Source organism: Hyla sarda, chromosome 2 (assembly GCF_029499605.1).
Source record: "Hyla sarda isolate aHylSar1 chromosome 2, aHylSar1.hap1, whole genome shotgun sequence".
In the NCBI taxonomy this organism is placed as follows: domain Eukaryota; kingdom Metazoa; phylum Chordata; class Amphibia; order Anura; family Hylidae; genus Hyla; species Hyla sarda.
The window spans coordinates 369,599,305-369,615,070 of NC_079190.1; the positions used below are offsets into that span (position 1 = coordinate 369,599,305).

The following is a 15,766-nucleotide window of genomic DNA, read 5'->3' on the forward strand; positions in this document are numbered from 1 at the left end:
AAGAGTTTTTAAAAGTAAGTACAACAAGGGTAGCAAATACCCTGTACAAGGATTGTAAGTAGCATAGAAAAGTACATTAAAAGGACATCAGATCAACCAAAGAAAAAGGTAAACAACATGGTGGAGGTAAGCATAACACAAACGCCCATATAGAGCGAACAATGTCCTGTTCATACAAGCAAGTAGACCAATATAAGATGAAAATACATATTGGCCCTCATTTACTATTCTAAACCCGACTTGTTTTGTCGGGTTTTACTGGCGCATCTTTATCTGCGACATGTCGCAGATATCGTGCGCCAGTCTGCGACATGATGCAACATTTTTTCCGACGGACCCGATGTGGATTCTCCCAAACCCGAAAAAGGGGCGTAACCTGACATTTCTGAGCTTTCCCACGTATTTATAAAGGTTTCCAACCCGAATTTGTTGAATTGTTTTGGATTTTTCCCCGACAACTCAGAGGAGTTGGAAACCAAAACCAACAAAAACCACGTGCGACAAACAGGATGCGACATAATAATAATAATAAATACCAGGGGAAAAAAGCAGTTGGGTAAGAAAGCAACATAGACTTACAACCCGATTTTCTAAGTAAATGAGGGCCATTCTCTATAGAGTAGTCCCTGATACAAAACGAGGGAGTGTGCCCAAATGTAGGTATGTAATAGTCCGTAACAATCAATGGAGTTGCAGAAGAGATAGTGATGTTTAACTGTCAGGAAACTTAATTTCTTTTTTACTTTAGAAGGCAGTAACATAACAAAATGTGAAAAAATGAAAGGGTTTGAAGACTTTCCAAATGTATTATATGTAGGACCTGCTGTTCCTAACATTATAAGAACAGTAGAAGCATCTGTGTATCTATGTTTTGCACTGTTCTTTTTACTAACAAAAATGGAGAACCTTGGGGAACAGTATTTTCTGCGCATTCCTGCAGGATGCTACTGCTGTTGATAAATGATGTTTTAAACAAAAACTGGATTGTTCATAAAATGTTACAGCATGAGGTTATGAAATGTCTGAAGCAGTGGGATCCAAAATTGAGTGGGATGTAAAAATATGAACTGTCCAGATTGGATGACACTAAAGACATTGGGATTCAGAATCGGACCAAACAAAATGAAGTCCCCCTTGCACAGAGAAGGTTTATAACATACACTCCACAAAATATTGCAACTGCTGAAGGAAGTTATTCTTCCAAGCTGAAGTTGGCACTAGATTTATGGCTGATACAGTTACAGTGAACATCCTTTTTCCAGGTATACTATATACAAAAATCCAGAAAAGTGTAAAGAAAATATGGTGGGACTCACCTATTTGCTTGTTTTAGTTCTTTTATCTAAAAAAAATAAAATAATAATTCTTGGATAATTTTCTGTGCAGTGTATATGTGTCTTGTTGCAACTGGCATCTTGGTTGCAACAAGACACATATTTCCTGCATGGAAAATTTTTTACTATGATGAAAATCTGCAAATGGGTGAGTGCCATCATGTTTTCTTGATGCTTTTCTGCATAGATAGAGCACCACCATATTACGCATGTCAATCCCGTCAATGGAAAAGCTGCATAAGGATACTGAGGAGGATAACAGTGCCAGCTGGCTACTTTCTGAAATATTGTACTTCATACAAAAATGCCACCAATGACCTCGAAAAAAAAATGCTACTCTAGACATCCACCAGGGAGAGGGGCACCTACATTCTGCAAAACCATACTTTAACTACCGTAATCATAGCTAACATTGCAATATGAAGTGTGAAAAGGACTATCATTTCTTTGTTAGCATAATAATACTTAGAATAATAACTACTATTAAGGCATTTAGAATGATAAAACTCATTCATACTGTAGATGGCAGTGTAGCCTGCCTTGGTATTCATGTTTCTACCTCCCAATTGGCAAGTCCCGAGTTTGAGAAAAAGCAGAATGTAATTTAAAGAGCTTAAAATTAAATACAGATACAACCACAATATTAAATAACTGGCAACAGTGACGGAAGTGGAAGGACCCTGGAAAACTACACTAAACTCCTTCCTCCTGCAGGGTATCTTGGCATTGGCTCTACCCTGATGACTGATGAAAGCCACTCCTCTTTGCAGATCCTCTTCAAGTCATTAAGGTTTCAAGCTACCTACACAGATTTTTTAAGGGAATATGATCTGGAGACTGGCTAGGTCATTCTAGGACCTTAACATGCTTCTTCCTACAAATATTTTTTATGGGATTACTGTCTGGGGCTGGCTAGGCCATTCTATGGCCTTAACATGCTTCTTCTTGAGCCACTCCTTTGTTGCCTTGGCTATGTGTTTTTGGTCATTGTTTTGCTGGAATGCCCAACTACTACCAATTTCAATTCCTTAGCTGAGGGAAGAAGGTTCTTACCCAAGATTTGTTGGCACATGGCCCCATCCATCAACCCTTTGATGTGGTTAAGTTGTCCTGTCCCCTTAGCAGAAAAACACCCCCAAAGAATAATGTTTCTACTCACATGTTTGATGGTAGGGATGGTGTTCTTGGGATCATAAGCAGCATTTCTCCTCCTCCAAACACGGCGAGTTGAGTTGATGCCAAAGAGCTTGATTTTGGTCTCATCTGACACCAACACTTTCTCCTTTGAATCATTCATATGTCCATTGGCAAACTTCAAATGGGCTTGTACATGTGCGTTCTTAAGCAGGGGGACCTTGAGGGAGCTGCAGGATTTCAGTCATTCACAGTGTAGTGTGTAACCTATTGTTTTCTTGGTGACTATTGTACCAGATGCCATAAGATCATTGACAAGATCCTTCTGTGTAGTTCTGGGCAGATTACTTAGGGTACGTTCACACGTGCAGATTTTTTAGCGGGTTTTCCACTGCATATTTGAAAGTGAGCGGGCTCTTCTCGGCTGTCCGCAGCAGATTTTACATTCCGCCTCGGAAAATCGGCTGCGGACAGCCAAGAAGAGACCGCCCACTTTCAAATACGCAGCGGAAAACCTGCTAAAAAAATGTGGGCGTGTGAACGTACCCTTACAGTTCTCATGATCACTGAAACTCCACAAGGTATGATCTTGCATGGAGACCCCAACTAAGGAAGATTGACAATCATTTTGTCTTTCTTCCATTTGTAAATTATTACACCAACTGTTGTAATAGTTTTGTAGCCTATTCCAGCTTTGTCTACAGTTTTGTCACTGACATCCTTAGACAGGAGTCTTTAATACAGGTAACAAGCTGAGATTACAAGAACTCTCGTTAAGGGTACATTCACACGGGTGGATTTATTTGCGAGTTTCCCGCTGCGGTTGTCCGCAGCATATTTTCCGCTGCAGAAAATCCGCCGCAAGCCCCATTGAAGTCTGTAGGGTCTGCAGCGGATTTTCCACAGTGGAAATTCTGCCATGGCAAATCTGCTGCGGACAGGTGAAAAGAACCCGCCCCCTTCAAATATGCAGTGGGAAACCCGCAAATAAATCTGCTGTGTGAACTTACCCTAAGAGAGTATTCCTAATCTTAAACCAGTTTAAGAGACACTTGGGGACCAGAAATCTTTCTAATTGATAGGCAACCAAATACTTATTTCAGTAAAATTAAAATCAATTTATAACTTATTTTAACTACTTCTGGATTTACAGTTGCTATTCTGTTTCTCATTGCTCAAATAAACCTATAGTAGCTTTTAAGTTATAGACTAATCATTTCTTTGCCAGTTAGCAAACATACAAAATCAACAGGGGATCAAAACATTATTTTTTTTTTTTTCCTTTTATTGTAAAAACTAGATTACAGTTGAAAATTTTGTCTAGTAGAGTTTGGGCTGCTGGGTATCTAAAGGTTGCTGTTAAAGGGGTACTCCCTTTTTTTAAATAAACTGGTGCCAGAAAGTTAAACAGATTTGTGTCACGATGCCGGCTGGCAGGTAGTGGATCCCCTGTGCCAGAGAGGGATGGCGAGGACCGCGCTAGTGGACCGGTTCTAAGCCACTACAGGTTTTCACCAGAGCCCGCCGCAAAGCGGGATGGTCTTGCTGCGGCGGTAGTGACCAGGTCGTATCCACTAGCAACGGCTTACCTCTCTGGCTGCTGAAGATGCTGAAGATAGGCGCGGTACAATGGAGTAGGCAGAAGCAAGGTCGGACGTAGCAGAAGGTCGGGGGCAGGCGGCAAGGATCGTAGTCAGGGGCAACGGCAGGAGGTCAGGAACACGGACTAGGAACAGACTAGGGAACGCTTTCACTAGGCACTAAGGCAACAAGATCCGGCAAGGGAGTGCAAGGGAAGTGACTAGATATAGGGAAGTGCACAGGTGAACACAATAAGCTAATTGGGCCAGGCACCAATCATTGGTGCACTGGCCCTTTAAATCTCAGGGAGCTGGCGCGCGCGCGCCCTAGAGAGCGGAGCCGCGCGCGCCAGCACATGACAGCAGGAGACGGGAACGGGTAAGTGACCTGGGATGCGATTCGCGAGCGGGCGCGTCCCGCTGTGCGAATCGCATCCCCAACGGCCATGACAGGGCAGCGCTCCCGGTCAGCGGGACCGACCGGGGCGCTGCGGAGAGAGAGACGCCGTACGCGCTCCGGGGAGGAGCGGGGACCCGGAGCGCTAGGCGTAACAGTACCCCCCCCCTTAGGTCTCCCCCTCTTCTTGGGGCCAAAGAACCTGAGGAAAAAAAATTCAATTTTTCCGTGATGAGGTCCGATGCAAATTAGGAGGGGTTCTGTGTGGAAACGAACGAGACAGTCCCATCTTTTATTGTAAAAACAATAGATGTAGAGGGGTCTGGCGAGACTGGTCACAGGAACGTAGAACCTGTTGATGAGAGAGGCCAAAAAAAATTTTCCTGCAGATCCGGAATCCAAGAAGGCCACTGTAGAGAAGGAGAAGGCAGAGGCAGACATCCGCACAGGCACAGTAAGACGTGGAGAAGCAGAGTAGACATCAAGGACTGTCTCACCTTTGTGCGGAGTCAGCGTACGTCTTTCCTGGCGGGGAGGACGGATAGGACAATCTCTTAGGAAGTGTTCGGTACTAGCACAGTACAGGCAGAGGTTCTCCATACGGCATCGTGTCCTCTCTTGAGGTGTCAAGCGAGACCGGTCAACTTGCATAGCCTCCGCGGCGGGAAGCACAGGAACAGATTGCAGAGGACCAGAGGAGAGAGGAGCCGGGGAGAAAAAACGCTTCGTGCGAACAAAGTCCATATCCAGGCGAAGCTCCAGACGCCATCCGGAAGAACGCATGTCAATGCGAGTGGCAAGATGAATGAGTTCATGTAGGTCAGCAGGAGTCTCTCGTGCGGCCAGAACATCTTTAATGTTGCTGGATAGGCCTTTTTTAAAGGTCGCGCAGAGAACCTCACTATTCCAGGACAACTCGTAAGCAAGAGCACGGAACTGAATGGCGTACTCGCCAACGGAAGAAACACCCTGGGCCAGGTTCAGCAGGGCAATCTCGGCTGAAGAAGCTCGGGCAGGTTCCTCAAAGACACTTCGAATTTCCGAGAAGAAGGAGTGTACAGAGGCAGTGACGGGGTCATTGCGGTCCCAGAGCGGTGCGGCCCATGACAGGGCTTTTCCAGACAGAAGGCTGACTACGAAAGCCACCATAGACCTCTCAGTAGGAAACTGGTCCGACATCATCTCCAAGTGCTGGGAACATTGCGAAAGAAAGCCACGGCAATACTTAGAGTCCCCATCAAATTTGTCCGGCAAGGACAGGCAGAGGCTAGGAGTGGCCACTCGCTGCGGAGGAGGTGCAGGAGCTGGCGGAGGAGAAGATTGCTGGAGAAGTTGCGACTGAAGTTGGTGCGAAATGGTGGACATTTCCGACAGCTGACGGGTTAGAAGGGCGGCCACCGTGGTGAGGTCAGCGACCACTGACAGAGGAACTTCAGCGGGATCCATGGCCGGATCTACTGTCACGATGCCGGCTGGCAGGTAGTGGATCCCCTGTGCCAGAGAGGGATGGCGAGGACCGCGCTAGTGGACCGGTTCTAAGCCACTACAGGTTTTCACCAGAGCCCGCCGCAAAGCGGGATGGTCTTGCTGCGGCGGTAGTGACCAGGTCGTATCCACTAGCAACGGCTTACCTCTCTGGCTGCTGAAGATGCTGAAGATAGGCGCGGTACAATGGAGTAGGCAGAAGCAAGGTCGGACGTAGCAGAAGGTCGGGGGCAGGCGGCAAGGATCGTAGTCAGGGGCAACGGCAGGAGGTCAGGAACACGGACTAGGAACAGACTAGGGAACGCTTTCACTAGGCACTAAGGCAACAAGATCCGGCAAGGGAGTGCAAGGGAAGTGACTAGATATAGGGAAGTGCACAGGTGAACACAATAAGCTAATTGGGCCAGGCACCAATCATTGGTGCACTGGCCCTTTAAATCTCAGGGAGCTGGCGCGCGCGCGCCCTAGAGAGCGGAGCCGCGCGCGCCAGCACATGACAGCAGGAGACGGGAACGGGTAAGTGACCTGGGATGCGATTCGCGAGCGGGCGCGTCCCGCTGTGCGAATCGCATCCCCAACGGCCATGACAGGGCAGCGCTCCCGGTCAGCGGGACCGACCGGGGCGCTGCGGAGAGAGAGACGCCGTACGCGCTCCGGGGAGGAGCGGGGACCCGGAGCGCTAGGCGTAACAATTTGTAAATTACTTCTATTAAAAAATCTTAATCTTTCCAGTATTTTTTGGGTCTGTACTACAGAGAAAAGGGGTTTCTTTTTGGAACACAGAGCTCTCTGCTGACATCATGACCACAATGCTCTCTGCTGACATCTCTGTCCATTTTAGGAACTGACCAGAGCAGCATATGTTTGCTATGGGGACAATTCTTAAAATGGACAGAGATGTCAGCAGAGAGCACTGTGGTCTTGATTTCAGCAGAGAGCTCTGTGTTCCAAAAAAGAAAACCATTTCCTCTATAGTATTCCGCAGCTACAAAGTACTGGAAGGATTAAGATTTTTTAATAGAAGTAATTTACAAATCTGTTTAACTTTCTGGCACCAGTTCATTTAAAAAAAAAAATGTTGGTGTTGCAGTGTGCAGTCAAGAGGAAGGCTTGCAGGCTGGCTGGGGCTGATGGTGCCACAGTAAGTCAAGGTAAGGATGGGCAAAGGGCTTCCTCAGGTTCATACCATGTTCCTTGGGTGGGTCCGGTTGCTTACAGGGGCACGTGATATAGATGTTATCTAGGGAACACTATAGTGTGGTCTAAGCCAGGTTGTTAAGTGGGGTGCCCTGATGGTTAGGTACAGGAATCATTCCAGACACAGTTGGATAACAGTGATAACAGGGATAACAGTGATAAATTAAGACACAGCCTTAATGGTAAATAAAAGAGGAAACCTTAGGGATGTGCAGAATTGAGATCTTGATTTTCTCTATTTCAGCCTCTTAACCCCTTAAGGACCGGAGGGTTTCCGTTTTTGCATTTTCGTTTTTTGCTCCTTGCCTTTAAAAAATCATAACTCTTTCAAATTTGCACCTAAAAATCCATATGATTGCTTATTTTTTGCACCACCAATTCTACTTTTTAATGACATCAGTCATTTTGCCCAAAAATCTACGGTGAAACGGAAAAAAAAATCATTGTGCGACAAAATTGAAAAAAAACGCCATTTTGTAACTTTTGGGGGCTTCCGTTTCTACGTAGTAAATTTTTCGGTAAAAATGACACCTTATCTTTATTCTGTAGGTCCATACGATTAAAATGATACCCTACTTATATAGGTTTGATTTTGTTGTACTTCTGGAAAAAAATCATAACTACATGCAGGAAAATTAATACGTTTAAAATTGTCATCTTCTGACCCCTATAACTTTTTTATTTTTCAGTGTATGGGGCGGTATGAGGGCTCATTTTTTGTGCCGTGATCTGAAGTTTTCAACGGTACCATTTTTGCATTGCATTGCATAATTTTATTCATTTTTAAATGATATAAAAAGTGACCAAAAATGCACTATTTTGGACTTTGGAATTTTTTTGCGCATACGCCATTGACCGAGCGGTTTAATTAATGACATATTTTTATAATTCGGACATTTCCGCACGCGGTGATACCATATATGTTTATTTTTATTTTTATTTACACTGTGTTTTTTTTTTTTATTGGAAAAGGGGGGTGATTCAAACTTTTAATAGGGGAGGGGTTAAATGATATTCATTCACTTTTTTTTTCACTTTTTTTTTGCAGTGTTATAGCTCCCATAGGGACCTATAACACTGCACACACTGATCTTTATCATTGATCACTGGTTTCTCATAGGAAACCAGTGATCGATGATTCTGCCGCGTGACTGCTCATGCCTGGATCTCAGGCACTGAGCAGGCATTCGGCGATCGGACAGCGAGGAGGCAGGTCCTGTAAGCTTTTCGGGATGCCGCGATTTCGCCTTGGCTATCCCGAACAGCCCACTGAGTTAACCGACACTTTTTACTTTCGCTTTTAGCCGCGCGGCTCAGCTCTGAGCGCGCGGCTAAAGGGTTAATAGCGTGCGGCGCCGCGATCGGCGCTATTAGCGGTGGGTCCCGGCTTCACTATGATGCCGGGCCCGCCGTGATATGATGCGGGGTTACCGTGTAACCCCACGTTATATCACGGGAGCAGGACCAAGGACGTACCGGTACGTCCTTGGTCCTTAAGGGGTTAAAGTGTGTTTCTAACCTAAGACTTCCTCTCTTCTTAGAGGTCACTCAGAAGAGAGGGACTCAGGTTAGAAACACACTTTAAGAGGCTGAAATAGAGAAAATGAAGATCTCCATTCTGCACATCCCTAATGATGATGGTCTTCCTTTTGAGATGATGATCATAATGATGTTAATTCCCTGATATTGAAGCTGCAAAACTGTCATTGGAGAGGAAAATGAGCCCTCTCTCCTCCTCAATCTAAGCTAGACTCCCTGGGCTGAACTTCCTGTCTCTGGTAGACAAAAGGCTGTGCCAGGCATGCTCCTTCCACCTTCCAGAACCTTTCCCATATTGGTGAATGGGACAGTGTAATGCAATGGGTCCTTCACTCACAGCGAACATAACATTCACCAGTAGATGGCAGCATTACACATTTTTTTGACATAGGTATAGTAAAAATTGTAACTCTGTTCCATCATAAAATGGGTGTTAAGGCATATTACTTCACAGAATGCAAATGCCATGTCCTACAACCAATATAGACGACTAGAAGTAAATTTTGTTTGGGTGGTGGGTGGGTCCAATTACTAAAAAGATGCTTCATGGTTCTGTATAGTGCTCACTGTAGTTATGTGTACTTACTTAGCATACTCATATTATACATCCTTGTACCTTTCTCAGGGTAAAAAATAGATATAACAATGTTCAGAAAATAATAATAAATTAAACCAGTTTAACAATACAACTTCTTCTCACAGGAGGAATATTGTTTTGGGAGCCTGCAGCTTCATCAGTCTGCTGCTTTGCTGACATGCTACTGCGGTGTAATTTTTCCAGATTAAATAAAAAGCAGCTGCCATAAAAGGAAAAAAAAAACTATTGTTCTTCCTAAAAAGACTTTCCTGACTACAGACTTACCATACAGTATCCTTGTACCCACAGTAAATTGGTGAGGATCTCATCAGGAGCTAATGGAAGCCATGTGGAGACATATCTGCATTAAAGCATTACAGACTGTTTTATGGAAATGAACATGTAGTTTCTTCCCAAAGACTGAAATAGATGATTTACTGAGCTTTTTCTTAGGGGAAAATGAAGCTGTATGCAGCTGAACTCCAGCTTTGTTTTCACATGTTGGTTTCTGCCACTGAAACATCTGCATGTGCTGGAAGTACGCTGCCGGCTTTGTACTTCTATGGCACATGGCTGCCTATCAATAAGGGATCTCTCATCCATCCAGTCCCACACAATAATCCTGCCTTCTCAATGGATTCAATTCATCGGATTACCTTCTGTTCTTTACATCTGCTGCTATCTTTTCCATAGAATGCCTCTGCAGGATATCAGTTACCATAGCAGAGTCAATAGCTGACAAAGTGTAGAGTATAAACTCGCATTCATACATGAAAAAGATACATAATGGCTTATTAGCTGAATTATATCTAAGATGTAACCCAGAACAATAGTGATGTGGTATGGTGAGACTCCCTGTACCACCAAACAAATAACGAAAATAATTACCTGATGCTTGGGGCCCTTTTACACCTGGACAGGTCGTGTGTAATAGGGCATCAGATCGTATGCTTTTAAGCTACACATTGCCTGCAATGATCATGTGTGTGGTCCTGCCCACCCAACACCATGCTGTGTACTAGGCTGAGATCTTCTAGATCAGAATTTATATGGTCCAGGGGTCAGCATTTGTGATATAGCCCATAGAATCAATGGAGACAAGCGTTAAGAGCCATATCTAGATGGCCAACACAGATTTTTTATGGGATTAAGGAGACCGGCTAGCCCTCTCTGGCTAGACCTTAACATGCTTCTTCTTCAGCCATTCCTATGTTGCCTCAGCCATATGTTTTGGGTTATTGTCATGTTGGAATACCAATCCACAACCTATTTTTAATGCCCTAGCTAAGAGAAAAAGGTTCTCGCCCATGATTTGATAGTACTTGGCCCCATCCATTGTCGCTTTGATGAGGTGAAGTTGTCCTGTCTTCTCAGCAGAAAAATACCCCCAAAATATAATGTTTCTACCTACATGCTTGATGGTGGGGATTGTGTTCTTGGGATAATAGGTGCATTTCTCTGCATTAACATAGCGAATTTAGTTGATGTCAAAGAACTTGGTTCTGATCTCATCTCACCCCAACACTTTCACCCAGTTCTCCTCTGAATCAATCATATGCTCATTGGCAAACTTCAGATGAGCCTGTATATGTGCTTTCTTAGGGTATGTTCACACTGAGGAATTGGGGCGGAAATCACGCCGAAGATTTCCACCCCAAAATACAGTTTTTTTTCCTCTCAGAATAAGCAGCGATTTCGCGCGGAATTCACACGGAAATCACGTGGAATTCTGCACGGAATTGCATGCAGAAATGCAGGTTTCATCCGGAGGAGGAGAAGAGGAATATATCTCTTTTTTTTTTCACGCGGAAATTCCGGGCTAATTCCGCACTAATTCTGTGCGAATTCCGTGCGGATTCCGCACGGATTGCGTGTGGAAATGCTTCTGACTGAAAAAAAAAAATAACATTGATTTCTATGGGAGAACGACGCTGATTCCGCCTGAATGAAAGAACATGTTCTTTCTTCAAACGGAACAGACTTCCTCGTCAGAATTCTGCTTGAGGAAATTCCTCAGTGTGAACTAAGGGACAGAAATTCTGTACAACTCTATGGGGTTTTCACTGCTGAATGATTTGGAGAGGAAAAAGCGAGCAGAATTACTTGTGGAAATTCCTCTCCAATTCCTCAGTGTGAACATACCCTTAAGCAGAGAGACCTTGTGGGTGCTACAGGATTTCAGTCCATCACAGTGAAGTGTGTAACCAATTGTTTTCTTATTGACTATTGTACCAGCTGCCTTAAGATCGATGGTAAGATCCTCTGGTGTAGTTCTGGGCAGATTCCTCACCATTTTCATGATCATTAAAACTCCACAGGCTAAAATCTTGCATGGAGCCTCCGACCAAGGGAGCTGGACAATTATTTTGTGTTTCTTCCTATTATGAATAATCACACCAATTGTTATAAACTTCTCACCAAGCTGCTTGGCAATGTTTTTGTAGCCCATTCCAGCCGTGTGTTGGTCTACAATCTTGTCACTGACATCCTTGGACAGCTGTTTTGTCTTTTCCATGGTGAAGAGTTTATAATCTGATTGTTTGATTGCCTATCTGGACAGGAGTCTTTTAGACTGAATGGAGGTAAGGGTTAAGAGCCATATCTACATGGCCAATACAAAAGCGTAAATAGAAGCATCACAAACCAACAGTGCCAATTGATGTATGGGTGCAGGTGGGCAAGATATCCAGCCCAGACAACCAGCTGTAGTAGGTAGCCATGTCTAAGACATTATCTCACAAGATTCCAAGCATAATGTGAAGTTATAATGATCTTTATGTATTCAAGTAAGATGTAATGTTTCGACTGTCATCTGCAGTCTTTCTCAAGCATTAATAAAGTTCACTATAGCTTTACCTCACCCTTGGAGTGCTGTGGGATTATTTATTGTATTTGGCTACATGGCCAATATAATATGAAATTTTATTGTGATGATAGAAGTAATATCAGGAAGTATTATTTTACTGAGAGAGTAGTGGATGCATGGAATAGCCTTCCTGCAGAAGTGGTCGCTGCAAATACAGTGAAGGAGTTTAAACATGCATGGGATAAGCATAAGGCTATCCTCCATATAAGATAGAGATAAGCATAAGGCTATCCTCCATATAAGATAGGGCCAGTGACTATTGATAGGATTCAGATTATTGGGCAGACTAGATGAGCCAAATGGTTCTTATCTGCCGACACAATCTATGTTTCTATTATTACGATATTACATTTTAAGGCTAGGATTTCACTTGTTTTTTTTTTCTGGCAGTTTTTGGATATCTGCCACTGAAGTTTTTGAGCCAAAGTCAGAAGTGGAAGTCCTTCCTTTATATGTCCTATTCCTTTTGAATACACTTCTGGCTTTGGCTCAAAAACTGCAGTGGCAGTTTTCCAAAAACTGCCAGAAAAAAAAACAAGTGGAATCCTAGCCTAACAGCTCAAAACTTGACCAGACAGGCAGAAAATTTGCCAAATGTGCCACAGTAGTGCATGCTGAGTAATTGATTTGGTGCATCTTGCCAGATACCGTATTTTTCGCCATATAAGACGCTCCGGCATATAAGACACACCCAATTTTAAAGGAGGAAAATCTAGAAAAAAAAGATTCTGATCCAAATACTGTAGTAAAATATTTTATATCAGTATAGTTCCCTCACAATAGTTGGCAGTATAGTTCCCCCACAATAGTTGGCAGTATAGTTCCCCCACAATGGTAGGCAGCTCCCCCCCCCCCCCTCCACAATGGTTGGCAGTATAGTTCCCCCACAATGGTTGGCAGTATAGTTCCCCCACAATGGTTGGCAGTATAGTTCCCCCACAATAGTTGGCAGTATAGTTCCCCCACAATGATAGGCAGCTCCCCCCCCCCACAATAGTTGGCAGTATAGTTCCCCCACAATGGTTGGCAGTATAGTTCCACCACAATGGTTGGCAGTATAGTTCCCCCACAATAGTACGCAGTATAGTTCCCCCACAATGGTAGGCAGCTCCCCCCCCCCCCACAATAGTTGGCAGTATAGTTCCCCCACAATGGTAGGCAGCTCCCCCACAATAGTCGGCAGTATAGTTCCCCCACAATGGTAGGCAGCTCCCCCCTCACAATAGTTGGCAGTATAGTTCCCCCACAATGGTAGGCAGCTCCCCCCCACAGACATACAGCTTCCAGCCATATACAGTGTATGGCTGGAGGCTGTATGTCTGTACTGCCCCACAGTGTTCCGGTCACCGCTCCTCTGGCCCGGTGTCACAATCTACTGCTATGGCCTATGGACCATAGCAGTAGGTGTCGGGACCGGAGGAGTGGTGACTGGAACACTGAAGATTACGCGCCGCCGGTCACTCACCAGGCCCCGATCGCCGCGCGTCTTCCTCCGGTCCTCCTGTCCTCCGGCGCCTCTATGGTTGTACGCACGGGACGTCACTGACGTCCCGTGCGTACAACCATAGAGAGGCGGAGGATCGCAGGAAGACCGCAGGAGGACCGGAGGAGGGCGCGCATCGGCCGGGGAATGGTTCGTGACCCGCGGACATCCTTATGTCCCGAAAAGATTTTATCTGCCCGGGCCGGCTCCTGTGTGCGTCTGCAGGCGGGGGCCGGCCAGAGCAGGTAAAAACTAATACTGTATACTAAAAACCAGGGTGCCTCCAGCTGTTGTGAAACTACAACTACCAGCATGCCCAGACAGCCTTTGCTGGTCCGGGCATGCTGGGAGTTGTAGTTTCACAACAGCTGGAGGCACCCTGGTTTTTAGTATACAGTTATTAGTAATTCACCTGCCCGGCGCCCGGAACTGTATGTTCCAGTCCTAGGGCAATAAACATAGCCGGTGTGAGGTGAAAAATTCACCGGCGGTCATGAGGCTGCTGCGGGTGGGGAGCGGGTAGTCAGCGCTGTACCGCACCGCCGCAGCCTCTGTACTTACCGCTGAATTCCCAATCTCACCCGCAGCAGCCTCGGGCGTATATTCGCCGTATAAGACGCACCAACTTTCCCCCCCACGTTTTGGGGAAGAAAAAGTGCGTCTTATACGGCGAAAAATACGGTATGTTACATTCTTTTCTCTTCCTTATGCTACCTCTTGGTTGGTTTACTTACTTTATACCAATATTTTGCACCATGCACTATTAATAAAATTAATGCATTATGCTTAAAGGGGTACTCCGGTGGTTAATTTTTTTGACTATATGACATCTTCTTTGTAAGTTTTGTTTTTTTGCAATATACATGTGTTATATGTTTTGGCAGCATGTGTGTGTTTTTCTTACCTGTTTGTTGGGCAGGAAGTTTTGTAGTTTAGAGGGTTTTCTTTTACTGTTGTCCACAGTTCTGAGTCTGTTGTGGACAAGATGTCACAGCTTTTTTTTTTTTTCGTTGTCTGCATGAGGAATAAGCCACGCCCCCTCATCTCATCCAGCTGAGTGCACAGCTCCTCACCTCCCCTCCCCCTGCTCTGTATTCTAAGGACGCAGGTCTGCACAGGAGATGGAACACGGAGGAGATAAGTGTTATCTGAAGGGGAGGATGAGAAGGTGCACAGGCTGGGGATGTATGGACTGCAGAGGAATAAATCTCATACTGGGAATGATCTCTATGGGGGAGATTTATCAAAACCTGTGCAGAGGAAAACTTGCCCAGTTGCCCATAGCAACCAATCAGATTGCTTCTTTCATATTTCACAGGCCTTCATAAAAATGAAAGCAACAAGCTGATTGGTTGCTATGGGCAACTGGGCAAGTTTTCCTCTGCACAGGTTTTGATAAGTCTCCCCTATATGTGAGGGGGAGGGGGGGGGGGGGGACTCCTGAATGACACATGCTGGGAGTTGTAGTCTCTGTGTGTGTATGCTGGTGTTTACAAACCACTGTGCCTCCAGCTGTTGCAAAACTACAACTTCCAACATGCCCTGACAGACTTTGGGCATGCTGGGAGTTGTAGATTTGTAACAGCTGGAGGTACACTGGTTTGGAAACACTGTTCTAGCCTATTCAGCATACACATCATGTTACACAGGTGTTTCCCAACCAGTGTGCCTCCAGCTGTTGCAAAACTCCAACTCCTAGCATGCCCAAAGGCTGTCAGGGCATGCTGGGAGTTGTAGTTTTGCAACACCTGGAGGCCCCCTGGTTGAGAAACACTGGTGTATGTCCTACAAAGGTGTGGTGAACTACAACCCCCAGGAGACTACAGAGGCAGCATGCTGGTGTTATACCACAGACTGAAGACTACTGAATAATACATGCTGGGAGTTGTAGTCCCTTTTGTGTGTGTATGCCAGTGTATCCCAACCAGGGCTGATTATATTAGTGTGCTGTGTATAAGGGGGCCGACCTGGGAAAATAGTGGGATGGGTAAAGGGCGGAACGGAAAAAAAAAAAAAAGGAGCCGCCCCAAACCAGCAAGGCATGTGGCATGCTGGGATTTGTAGTTTTCAGCACAGCAAGAAACAGGAAATAGAAGCAAAGATAGGAAAACAAAGTGGGGGATAAAAAGATAACAAAGAACGGAAATAGAGTTTCCTAAACAACAAGAATAGAA

At 45.0% G+C, this 15,766-nt stretch overlaps 1 protein-coding gene across 1 annotated transcript in view; it reads left to right on the plus strand.

The window, feature by feature from the left end:
* Nucleotides 1-14,735: 14,735 nt before the first annotated feature.
* Nucleotides 14,736-15,766, plus strand: part of NGF (nerve growth factor) — a 99,617-nt gene continuing 98,586 nt past the window's right edge. Inside the window, exon 1 of the mRNA XM_056560752.1 lies at nucleotides 14,736-14,760. The gene's annotated coding sequence lies outside the window, so the exon portion shown is untranslated. The remainder of the gene's footprint in view (nucleotides 14,761-15,766) is intronic.